The following is a 12,237-nucleotide window of genomic DNA, read 5'->3' as shown; positions in this document are numbered from 1 at the left end:
AATGATAAAGAATATGAAAAAGAATATATATATATGTATAACTGAGTCACTTTGCTATACAGCAGAAATTAAACATGACACTATACTTCAATAAACTAAAAAAAAAGAAGGATGTCTGTTTGCAGTATTGTTCATAATAGCAAGAAAGTAGAACACTAACTATCTAACAATGGGACCTTGATTAAATACATTATGCTACATCCCAAACAATGTAATCTTACCCAGTCTTTAAAATGACATTGTAGAAGAAAATGTAGTAGCAGTCATAGTACCCAAAGCTAGTCCTATAAAGCCTAAACTACCTGCCGGGTACTGTTCTAACTACTTGGCAAATGTTGACTCACTTAAATATTCACAGCAACTACGTGAAGTAGGAACCATTTTTCAGATGAGGAAACTGAAGTACCTTTATCAATTAAAGGACATGCATGCCCAAGGGTCACACAGTTAGTAAGTGACAGAGCCAGGATTCAAATTCAGGTAGGTCCAGAGCCCACACTCTTAACTACATAATGACAAAGGAAAATGTTCATCATTTATCAGTAAGGGAGAAAAGCCAGGTTAAATACAAAAACAAAAACGGTTTGAAAACTGTGATTCCAATTCTATACCAAACATTTAAAAAATCATATGACTATACGTGCAAAGAAAAATTACTGTAATGATATGTGCCATAGTTTTGACAATGAGAGGTCAGAGTTTAAGTGATTCTTAATTCCTTCTTTACAATTTTCTGTATTGTCTACATTTTCTGTAATAAATAGTTATTGACTTCTTTAATGAGGAAAAGATTCTTAAAACAAAACCGTCTCTTGGTGAAATCAGCTCAACAATTGTGACCTTTATGCAAGGCCTCCTGGTGTGAAGCCGTGGAGAGCAGTCATATCATATGGAAAATGTTTAACCGACATGCCCAGATCACATCATGCCAACCATTCTGCCTCAGAGAAAAGTGAGCTTCAAACTTATAAATGCATAAATCCAGTGCATGGGAGGTGATCTCTGTAGAGCACTGAGCAGATGTTAGAATGTTGAAGCTGGCAGTGACCTCAAGCTTCTTGAATCTACCCCCTCATTTGAGGCTACCCGTAGAAAGATGGTTAACTGGGAGGCCCTTACAGAAAATGGCATTAGCCTTAAGAAGCAGAACTCAGCAGGAAATTTCACAGATTTAGCCACAAAAATTTCATGATAATAGCAAGAGGGCATTTGAGATTTTTATCTTCATGTGGCCAGAGAAATTTGCCGGGAGAGAGCCCTGTGAATGTATTGCAGCAAAGATCCGTGCATATAACTTGGGAGAGTTCAAAATTCGCTGTAACTGAGAAGAAGCTGCTACAGATGATGACAAGGACACATAGCCTTCTTCTCCCAGGGCTGGGTTACAGACTTTCATTGTCTCCCTGTAGATGCCAATGGCGGTAATCCAGAGTTCTTAGACTTCCTGTCTAGTCTGGATTTCCTGAGGGAAGGGTAAATTGGAAAACCAAGAGTCTCCCTCCCAGCCCCACCCTCCCAAGACATCATGGTGACTCATGTGAGGATAGTGGAGATGGCTGACAATCTCTAAGCAACATGGTTTTTCAAAGCTTGACCTTTCTAATGGCTACTCCCAGGAACAGGGCCAATCAGTGGGTCCTGCTGGTAGAGCAGCCCCTCCTAGCAGCTCCCCTCCCAGCTGGGTGTCTTCCAGTATCTCTTGCTGATTCCAGATCTTGGGTCTCTCTCTGGCTCTGGCTCTGATGATGTACTACCTCTAGAAGGCAGCTCAAAGCAGGGCTCTCACTGAGTTCTGGAATGATAGCACTTCGCAGATTTTAAAGAAACTGTTCCAAACGTCCTGGAGTACATTAGTGAAACAAGCCTACGCTCTTTCACAGAATGTCACAATTTTCACTGCCTTCCCAAGCCATTTGCACAACTCTAGGAGTCTTGTGTACAGACCAAGTATGTGCACCAGTATTTAAACTAAACAGAACTATGTGGTAAGAGTTGCTAGACTTACAAAGAAAGAACTGAGAGGTTTCAAAGGGAAGGTTGTTTCCAGCTGAGGTAGTGAACAAGGCATTCTTTGAGGGATGGCCTTTGAGTTGGGCCTTATAGGTGGACCCATACAAGAAGAGGGGCAGCAGGACAGGGATACCCAGACAGTGGGAAATGTCTGAACAAAATTTTGGAGCTGTGAAAGAATGAGTCATAGCACAGCAAAATGAGAAGTCATGTTTTCTAGGTTAGAGGTGTCCCGTAGCCAAGCCAAGAACTGAGAAGAGAACCATATTTCATCAAATCTAAGATGACACGATTGCCATGAATTGTAAGATGCACTCTGATTTCAGAGATGTTTTCATTGTTTTAAAAAAAATGTGTCTTAGAATAGATGAAACACAGTTAGCTGGGGTCATATTATAAAAGGTCTTGCAAATCAGATAAGAAGGGTAAATGGTAAGGAAGGGGGAGCCCTGGAAAGCTTCTGAGTGGGGGTGTGATATTATGCTTTATGAAGATTACTCTAGTTTCTGCAGGGAGGCCAAGGTAGGCTATGTTGTGTTAGAGCTACTGCATTAGTTCAGGACCAAGGAAGCTAGAGGGGCGGTAGTGGGAACACAAAGGGTCAGACATGAGATATTTCCAAGGAAAACCCAAGTGAGTCAAGTGAGTAGGGACCAACAACAATCATTAGGGATATTAAGTTTGGGAAAGAAATGACTTCGAGGGCATATGGTTAAGGCTTTTGAAATCAAGAGGCAAAGATTAGGTGAATCTACTGATAGAATCCTTACACTAATATTAGAACATTTTATGAAACTTTTAAAAAATAGATTTAGAGAAAAAACTTAAAGCTGTTTAGTTTCACAAGAGGTAGTTTTGCTAAGCACCTTCTTTCGCCTCTTCAGATCTAATTTTTATCCTTCTCTGCCCTGCTCTGGCCCTGGGAGACTGACTAACATGGACAGCATCAACAAACTCTCTTGCCTTCTGTCCAGGGTTGGGTTTGGCGAGTGGGGTGGTGATGAGAAGTACTGGGGCAGGAGACTGGAAGATGGAGGGGAGTGACGTTGGGGTATTTGTTCCTCAGTTCCCTCTCTACCAAGGTGTGCAGGGTTGGCTGAGTCTATCCACTGAAGGCTATCACTCTTGTCAGCTCTCTCCATACTCTTTCTGAGTTCTGGCAAATGCATCCTCCCTTGCCCATTGTAGACTTATGGGCAGTAACAGCTCCCCATTGTGCTAACCCCAGATACTGCATTGTCCCTTGCTGATTCCTGTAAACCTTGCCCATACCTTGTAAATAGTGCCTTTACTAACTTCCTTCAATTACCTACATGGAGTATGCCATCCATGTCCAGACCCATGCTGGACCCTGACTGACACATTATTGCACCTAGAGATCCCTGCACCTAAGAAATAATAAGAGGAGAAAACACAAATGTGAAAAAGTGACCATGGATAAAAGAGATGACCCTGACTTTGGAAAACAGGCCACTATTATACCATTTTGAGACTGTATTATTGGAGCCAGGGGACAACAGTTGGGCTTAGAGTTTGAGTGGATGTAGGCTTTTTCTTTAAGAGAATGGATATTTCCACCATCAATAATCTTGAGAAATGGATAATCTCCATGTAGGAAATAAAGTGAAACTATGGACTGTGGAAGGAGGGGCACATCTCTCTGGATTAGGGATCCATTTGGCCCTGGACTTTGAAGTATGAAGAAGCTTTGAGCAGGCTTGTGCTGGCGGTGAGCTATCTTCAGGGCAGCACCATCATCAAGCTTTTGTTTTTGTCAGGAACGGCAGTAGAAACAACAGCAGCTCAGAGAAGAAAATAACAAGCACTTGAGGCCCTGGGGTAAGGAACCCCTAGCCTGGAAAGGCCTTGTATCTGTTTCTTAGCCACACGAAAAAGCAGGAAGCATTATCGGGATGTTCTCTTTGGACCAAAGGAAAATGGGTTTTTTTTTCTGAAGCTGAAGTGAAGGCAACAGTGGGCACTGGTGGGGAGAACTAAGCCCATGACAGCAGAACATTCCTGAAGGTCAAAGCAGCAAGGATAAGGCCAGAGGGGACACATGGAAAGCTCTCTCTCAGAGCTTTATATATAAAGTAGTACAAATAAAGTTTCAGATAATGTTGAGAGCCCTTTGAGAGAGGTGAATTTTCAGCAAACAGCCTGGTAGGAGAGAATGCTGTCATAATTTTGGTATAAAATGAAAGGATACTTTCCATTGTAAGTCATAGACTGCGAAGCTGGGAATACATGGATTATAGAAATAGCTTCTGAAGGGTCAGGTAAACCCTATCTCTAGTGGACTAATAGTAGTTTATCGATGGACAGTGAAATACGTCCCTGAGGATTGATACTGAAGAAACCAAGCTTCCCTTCCACAAAACTCCCTTTGAACTTCTGCTGGAGTCAGAATGCAGGATTAGGTGGGTATGGCAACATTCATGGATTTTGTTTTCATTGAGGTTCTGCAATTCATTTTCCCTGTACTGGAGACAGAAATAGTTCTGGGAGTTTTCACAAGGTTGTTGTGATGCCTGATTCCTATTTTGGTTTAATGGAACTTAGAATCTCCTTAGGGGCCGAACCAACTCTCATTAGTCATATGAGCCTTGTACGTTTACTAAGAACTTGCCCTTCGCTCTGGCAAGAAGCAAGGGCCCTGTGTGTCAGCTGAAAGGACATCACCTGACAATCTCTAATATAATGTGAAGCCTGGACTCAGTTTATGTAAGCATTGTACCCAGGCATCATCTAAAAATATTGCTGTGAGTTATTAACTTGCATCAGATGCATTTCTCAAGCTTTTTATTTTTAATTTTTAAAATATTTATCTATTTATTTATTCATTTATTTTTGGCTGTGTTGGGTCTTTGTTGCTGTATACAGACTTTCTCTAGTTGCGGTGAGTGGGGGCTACTCTTCGTTGCTGTGTGCAGGCTTCTCATTGCGGTGGCTTCTCTTGCTGTGGAGCACGGGCTCTAGGTGCACGGGCTTCAGTAGCTGTGGCACTTGGGCTCAGTAGTTGTAGCTTGCAGACTCTGGAGCACAGGCTCAGTAGTTGTGGCACACGGGCCCAGCTGCTCTGCAGCATGTGGGATCTTCCCAGGCCAGGGTTCGAACCCGTGTCCCCTGCACTGGCAAGCAGACTCTTAACCACTGCAGCACCAGGGAAGCCCCCACATTTCTCAAGATTTTTAAAACAAATCAAGAGTACCTTCATATATTAAGAGTTTTGTAACAGCTCAAGAAGATAATTACTGAAAAATGAATATCAACTCTCATATGAAGAATAATTTCTCCTGTCCTTGGAAAACGTTAATCGACCTTTAGGGGTCCAGCTAGCTTAGCATCTCAAGATGATAACCTGGGATACAGAGAGATTGAGACTTACGGTTTTAACATAAACTTTTCTATGAACCAAATCCTCCTGAATATGGTCACAGTCTGAAATGTCAGGCTCTCTCCTGTCTGGTACCACCAATTATGTATGACTGGGTTCCAAAATTCCACCTCAGGGACATTTTGTTTCTCCACAGGCACAAACATTACTCTCTGCCCAGGAATTTGTGACTCCTCCTCAAGCAGAAGTCTTTTTCCATGTGAGGGAGGGAGACTCCACATAGTCTGATCTCCCTAATCTGTTCCTGTGAAATCTAACCAAAGAGTGCATCTGCAGAGATGCCTTGACTCCCTGACCTTTTCCGACCTTTCTGCTTAAACTTGAAGTAATCTCCAAGAGCGTGTGACTCAAGCAGCATAGTATCAGGGATCAGGGCTGAACTATTATAGACACGGTGGTTTAGCAGCCAAGGAGCAGTTCCTCTAACTCAGGCTACCCAGTGTTCTGAGGTTTCATTTTCTGGCAACCATGCCACTCCGACTAATAGTTTTGTAATTCTGAGGAGTAATTCTGAATTACAACATGGCAAAATCCCCAGTGGATGAGCTCATTTTCTGGGTGCACTATTTGGGCACATTATCTCAACTATACTAACTTGAAATAAGACCTCCAAGAAAGAGGAGGGTTTTTGTTTCTAATTTCTTTCATCTTAACTCTGTTATGGTCGTAATTCCATTGCACATCATGACTAGCACAGCTTGATCAAGCATGTGGTTCCAGGGATGGTGAAGTGTTTCCTACATCGAGAGGTCAGACATCCTAACATTGCCTTTTACTGGCACTGCAGTATAGGTGTGGGCTGTTTACCATTCAGTACCCACTATATCTTCAACATCAATGTCACAAAAGGAAATGTCTATGGGGACATTCAGAAAACTGAACATAGGCGTGGACTTTCAAAAGCCCAGTGTGTTTCTACAATAGGCAAATTAGATTAGTCTTTATACCAATTTGCCTACAGCAGAGTAACAGTTTTGGGGAAAATAAGTAGATGTCTTCTTATGTGATAATTAAATGGTAATTAATTTGCCAAAATTAGTCAAACATTCGAAGTATGGATCCTTATGCTGACAGGAAGAAAGGGCACAAACCTGACTTCTGGCAACTTTAGATTATTTTTCAGATTTTTCTCAAAACAGACCTCATCAGAATTGCCTTCTTCCTTTAAAGCAGTTCTCTTAATTGAGTTTGAGTTTAATTATAGTACAAACGTGGCCAAAGCGCAATAGATCTGCACTGATTGAAGCATCTCAAGGAATTCATGTGGCCAAAACTTAGCTGGAGTTGGGCTGGTTTGCGTTTTCTTTCCCTGCTATTTTATGGAGACTGTGCTGATTGTTGTTTTGGTTCTGTCTGTACAGGAGCAGAGGTCAGTCAGCTAAAACACCTTTGCTGCCAATGACTCTGTGCCCTTTGATTCGTCAGAAAATTCTCTTTGGAGGTTCAGAGGGCTGTGCTCCTCCTGCTAAGATAACGTTCATTGCATTAATGTCATGGGTTTTCCCTTTCAGAAGTAAGGGTAGGAAAACAGTTTGGCAATTTCTTAAAAGGTTAAACATAGAATTATTGTATGACTCAGCAGTTCCATTCCCAGGTATATAACCAAAAGAACTGAAAACAGATACTCAAACAAATACTTGTACGTGAATGTTCATAGCAGCATAATTCACAATAACCAACAGGTGGAAACAACCCACCAATAGATGAATGGATAAACAAATTATGGAATACACATGCAATAGAATATCATTCAGTCATAAAAAAGGAATGAAGTACTGATAATGGTACAATGTGGATGAACCTTGAAAACATTGTGTCAAGTGAAAGAAGCTGGATACAAAAAGTAACATACTATATGAATTCATTTATATGAAATATGCAAAATAGGTAAATTCATAGGACAAAAAGCAGACTGATGGTTACCAGCATTTGGAGGTAGTTAGGTATGGGATTTCTTAATGGGGCAATGAAAATATTTTGGAATTTGATATAGATGGTAGTTACACAATATTGTGAATGTACCAAATGCCACTGGATTGTTCACTTTAAAATGGCTAATTTTATGTTACGTGAATTTCACCTTCAATAAATGTAAAACAGCACTTTATTCAATTATCTGCATTAAGTACTATTCAACTCAGAATATCCTTCAGTCCTAGGCAACAGGACTGTAAGCCATAGGTAGAGAAACAACTGCTCCAGTTCCTGACAATGAGAAGCTACTTCAGCCACCTGGAATGTGCCAGACTCATAAAGAGAAGCCTGACAGTTCACCAAGGACAGAAATGATACCCAGTCCTCATACTTGTTGGCAGCTGCTTCAAAAAAGAAGAGCCATTCACCTCTCTGATGGCAACAGAGCTTGAGATTCCATTTTTTCATGCTTTACAAAAATGTATTTTCAATAGAAAATTGATATACTGTTTTTGTATGAAAAGAAATCTTGCAATTGGTGATCTGCAGAAGAAAAATGGCCTATTTCTGCTCATACATTCGGCTGCATTTAAATTCTTAGTGCAAAGATAAAGCCAAGAATTCTCTGCTTCTCAGGGTCAGAGGTGTCAGAATTGCCATTCTTCATAAAATCAGAGGGGCAACAACAATAAGTAAGTCTTTGGGAAATAGACCCACTGAGGGCTAGGGGAAAAAAGGAGACAGTGTTATAGGGGTTTAGTAGTTGAGGGATGTCACATGAAGTGGTGATTATCTGTCCTCTTTTCCCAGAGGAAAGAGGAAATAAGCCTAAATGTACAGATGGGCTTCTATTCAGCTTTAATATGTTCTTGCTGGAAGGATTAAAAGAGACTGAAATAAGACACTAAGGAGGGCTACCATGTTTCTTCAGGAGGTATTTAAATTCTAGGAAGCTGAGGAATGGGATGAGCTGTGAAGTTACAGTTCCCTTCTCCAACTCTGGGGAAGCTGTAACACATCAGGCACATCAGGATCTTTTTTTTTCTTTAGAGAAGGCAACTACCTGTCTGGTGTATTAATAGACCTCTCTACCTGTATCTAACATAATTCCTTCATGATTACTTTCTTGTCCTAACCTTAGTGGGGATAAGGAGCAAAGATATTATCCAAAATATAATCTTTCAAACAGTTGAAGCTGATTGCAATAAGCTCAGCCCCACGCCAGATACTGATAAGTTTTTTATTCTCTGGGTAAAAGAATATTAGTTCTTAACTTGATCATCTGTGGCATTCTTATCATTATTTGAAAGCTCTTTATTGTAGTCTGAAATCACCTATCACCTATGATTGGGCAGCCTAACTTTAGAAAAGAAGCACAAGTGCTATCTAAATAAATATGCTAACAAACCCAGAATATATCTGAGTTGTTCACTCACTTGGTTCCAAGGATAGTGGCTATTGTTCTATTCGCCACAAAAATGCCCTTGTTTGGGAAAGGTTGGTGCGTGTGGTGCAGGGCCAAGCGGAGACCAAGGAGCAAGGAGGAGAGGCTATTGATGCACTGTCCCATGAAAATAAAATTTCCATTTTTAGAAAATAAAAACTGGCCCTGCAGCCAAGAATTCCTCAAACTAAATATTAAGGACTCAACTGGCCGTGCCTTACTCTTTTTCTACCTTTATGTTTCACAAGGCCAAAGGCAAAGAAACAACGAATAGTTACTTACTACACAGAGCCAATCAGCAGTAGAACTGAAGTTAGAATTTAGGAGAACTTTATTGACAATCTAGTGCTCAGTCTGCTGAACTAGGTAGACTGCCCAAATTTGAAGCCAGTTAACATAATAAATATATTGTGATATTGTTCACGTAAGCACTCTGCAAAAAATATTTTGTAATCTCATTCTGGTAGTAATTTGATGTTTTGATCAAATTGACATCACCACACTTTCTTAGGCATGAGATGTGTTGTAAGGACTTATTTCTTTATAAAGCAATAATGCAAAGCAAGACTGTAAACTTAAATATTTGAATAACAAGTAATTCTCATGATACTTGCATTTATTGCTTTTAATGGTCTTTATGGCACAGAGGTTATGGTGGTGATTTACTAGGTGTGAAGTCTCTGGATACCTCTTTGGTGGGGGAGAATGTCAACCTGTAGATCAAAGTCACAAGATACACTCAATTTTAGGATTCTAGTGTAAGAGCCTCAGATCAAAGGCTAGACTTGCTCCTATACTTTTCACTTTTCACCTTCCAGGAAAATTATAGTGCATTGTACTTTGGAGCTGCTAACAAAATTCTCAGCTAGATCTGAGTCATTGAGAAAAACAAATGGCCTGGAAAACAGGAAATAAAATATGATGAAATTTATTTTCAAATGGAAAATTGTAACTGGTTCATTCTGAAGGGAGAAGAAAAAGAATATAATCATTAAAGGAGCAAAAGATAAATATGAAAAATGAAATGCAGCATTTGGAAAAGAAAGAAACAAGATGGGTTTATCTCAAAGCATATCTGAAATCCAATTTTAAAAATAGAATAATATAAATTCCACGCACTCAGGACCAGTCCTCTTGGGTGAATAAGAACTTCAGGACAAAAGGTAGCCATGGAATACAAAGGCTCTGGCACACACCTGCTTTCTGTCACCATGGAGGGGTATAGCTCCATGTTAATCCTGGGGTTATAAATTTTTATAAGCATAACTCGGGGTAGGCGGTGGTTTCTAGCTCCATACAGGCCATACGGAGGACACTTGGGAGGTCACTGGGTCATGTCCTTATGCAACAAGGACTTGACTTACTGAAACACTATGGGTGTGTCCTGTTGGTAACAAGACTGGGCAATGGAGGAACAAGCCATGCCGAGCACAGAGGGTGGCAACCTGGATGGGCTGCAGAGCCAGTAGAAGTCATCCATGCAAGGGGATACCAAGAGCTAGCTACTCCTGGGGTTAAGCCAAGATGAGGAGCCAGATGTCAGAGCCAAGAGCAGAGCTTGAGTCCAGTGGTAACATTCAACTGGGAGCTGAGGCAATGGCCAGATATTTCAGACAAGAGCAAAGTATGGGGTGCTGGATAAGGAGGGAGAATTCAAAACCCTTCACTTAATTCTTTGATTTCTAGCATTGATAGATTTTTTTTAGGCCTACCTAATTGTAGAGGGTTGAATGGTATAGCCCCCTAATTCATGCTCATGTAATAACCTCTGGAACAGTGAATGTGACCTTATTTGGAAAAAGGGTCTTCACAGATATAATTAAGAATATTGAGATGGGATCATCCTGGATTAGCTGGGTGGGCCCTAAATTCAATGACAACTGTCTTTATTAGAAACGGCAGAGGAGAATACACAGACAGAAAGGAGGAGAAGGCCTTGTGAAGACAGAGGCAGAGACTGGAGTTATGGAGCCACAAGCCATGGAATGCCTGGAGCTACCAGAAACTGCAAGAGGCAAGGAGAATTCTCCCCCAGAGCCATTAGAGGGAGCACAGTCCTGCCTACACCTTGATTTCAGACTTCCAGCCTCTAGAACTGTGAAAGAATAAATTTTTGTTGTTTTGAGCAACCAAGTTTGTGGTCACTTATTACAACAGCCCTAAGAAACTAATATACCAATTATACTGTGCTCTCATGAAGGGGTATCTTAAAAGTCCACATGACTTCTAATACCACCATCTATCTCTGCAGGTATACACACACACTCACACTCAACAGCCCAAAAGAAGGGCTCTTAGGGTGGCAGATGGGACATAACTATCTGGGTACTGAGTAGGCATACGCCTGAGCTCAACCTGTTTCTGGGTTTTTCTGGTACCCACAGAAGTAGCAGAAATGGTATATACAGGGAGAAATAAATTATTACTTAATAAATGGGATATGTTTAAAGCATTAAATTTTTCAAAACATGGGGTACAAAAGTAAAAAGTGTTCTTAGTAGTAAAAAGATTTACAGTCATAGTTCTAACTTTTTTTTTTTTTTTTTTAACTATCTCTGGGATGATGACAGGATCTCCTAAGACTGGGTTTAAATTGTCCCAAGACAGGGCCATTCTATACTATTTTTTTCTATACCATTCTATTTTTTTTATTGTTGCATATATTACTTAAGTGAACCCTTGAGGATCAAAAGTGCTTGGTAATTTGGAACCGTACTAAAAATGTATGACTTACTGTTGTGTATCAATCACCTAGCCTTCAACTGATAAATTTACGATGTGAGTTCCAATAAAAAAATAACTGTTTAGTTACTCTAAAGCTAGAATATAAAGTCCCTGCAGGTTGGGATCTTTGCTTTGTCCTTTTGCTTTGCTTTGTATCTTAAGCACCAAGAACAGTGCCTGGCACATAGGAGGCACTCAAACTCGAAGCCCCACTTAAAGAAAATAAAAACAGGACTTCCCTGGTGGTCCAGTGGTTAAGAATCTGCCTTCCAATGCAGGGGACTCAGGTTCGATCCCTAGTCGGGGAACAAACTTCCCACATGCTGTGGGGCAACTAGGCCCACATGCCACAACTACTGAGCCCGTGCACCACAACTAGACAGAAGCCCGTGTGCTGCAAAGAAGAGACTGCTCGCTGCAACGAAAGATCCCATATGCCGCAACAAAGATCCTGCGTGCCGTAACTAAGACCTGACACAGCCAAATAAATAAATAGAAAATAAAAATATCTAGTATATAACCAAACATACTTTATGTAAGAATCACGCGTTAAAAGTATTAGTGTTATTAGAATTAAGCATATATGTTTCTACAATATAAATACAATTTTAATTCTCTGTTATTGAGTGGATTATCTTTGGCCTGTTCCATTCTGCTACTCAGTGAAGCCACAAACTATCATCAGTCAGGCTGAGACTGCTGGTAACAAGTGGGTGGAGTCTCTGATTGCATTCCAAAGTGAAAAAAA

The 12,237-nt window shown here is 40.6% G+C and overlaps 1 long non-coding RNA gene across 1 annotated transcript; it reads left to right on the top strand.

Annotated features, from left to right (window-relative positions):
- The first annotated feature begins 4,772 nt into the window (after window positions 1-4,772).
- LOC132531529 (uncharacterized) lies at window positions 4,773-10,894 on the top strand. Its single transcript, XR_009544124.1, has 2 exons — window positions 4,773-4,909; window positions 10,659-10,894. It is a non-coding gene; the product is annotated as an uncharacterized LOC132531529 (long non-coding RNA).
- The last annotated feature ends 1,343 nt before the right edge of the window (window positions 10,895-12,237 follow it).

This window comes from Lagenorhynchus albirostris, chromosome 13 (genome assembly GCF_949774975.1).
Source record: "Lagenorhynchus albirostris chromosome 13, mLagAlb1.1, whole genome shotgun sequence".
In the NCBI taxonomy this organism is placed as follows: Eukaryota; Metazoa; Chordata; class Mammalia; order Artiodactyla; family Delphinidae; genus Lagenorhynchus; species Lagenorhynchus albirostris.
Note: the sequence above shows the minus strand (reverse complement) of the source record. Positions and strands in the feature narration are given on the sequence as shown.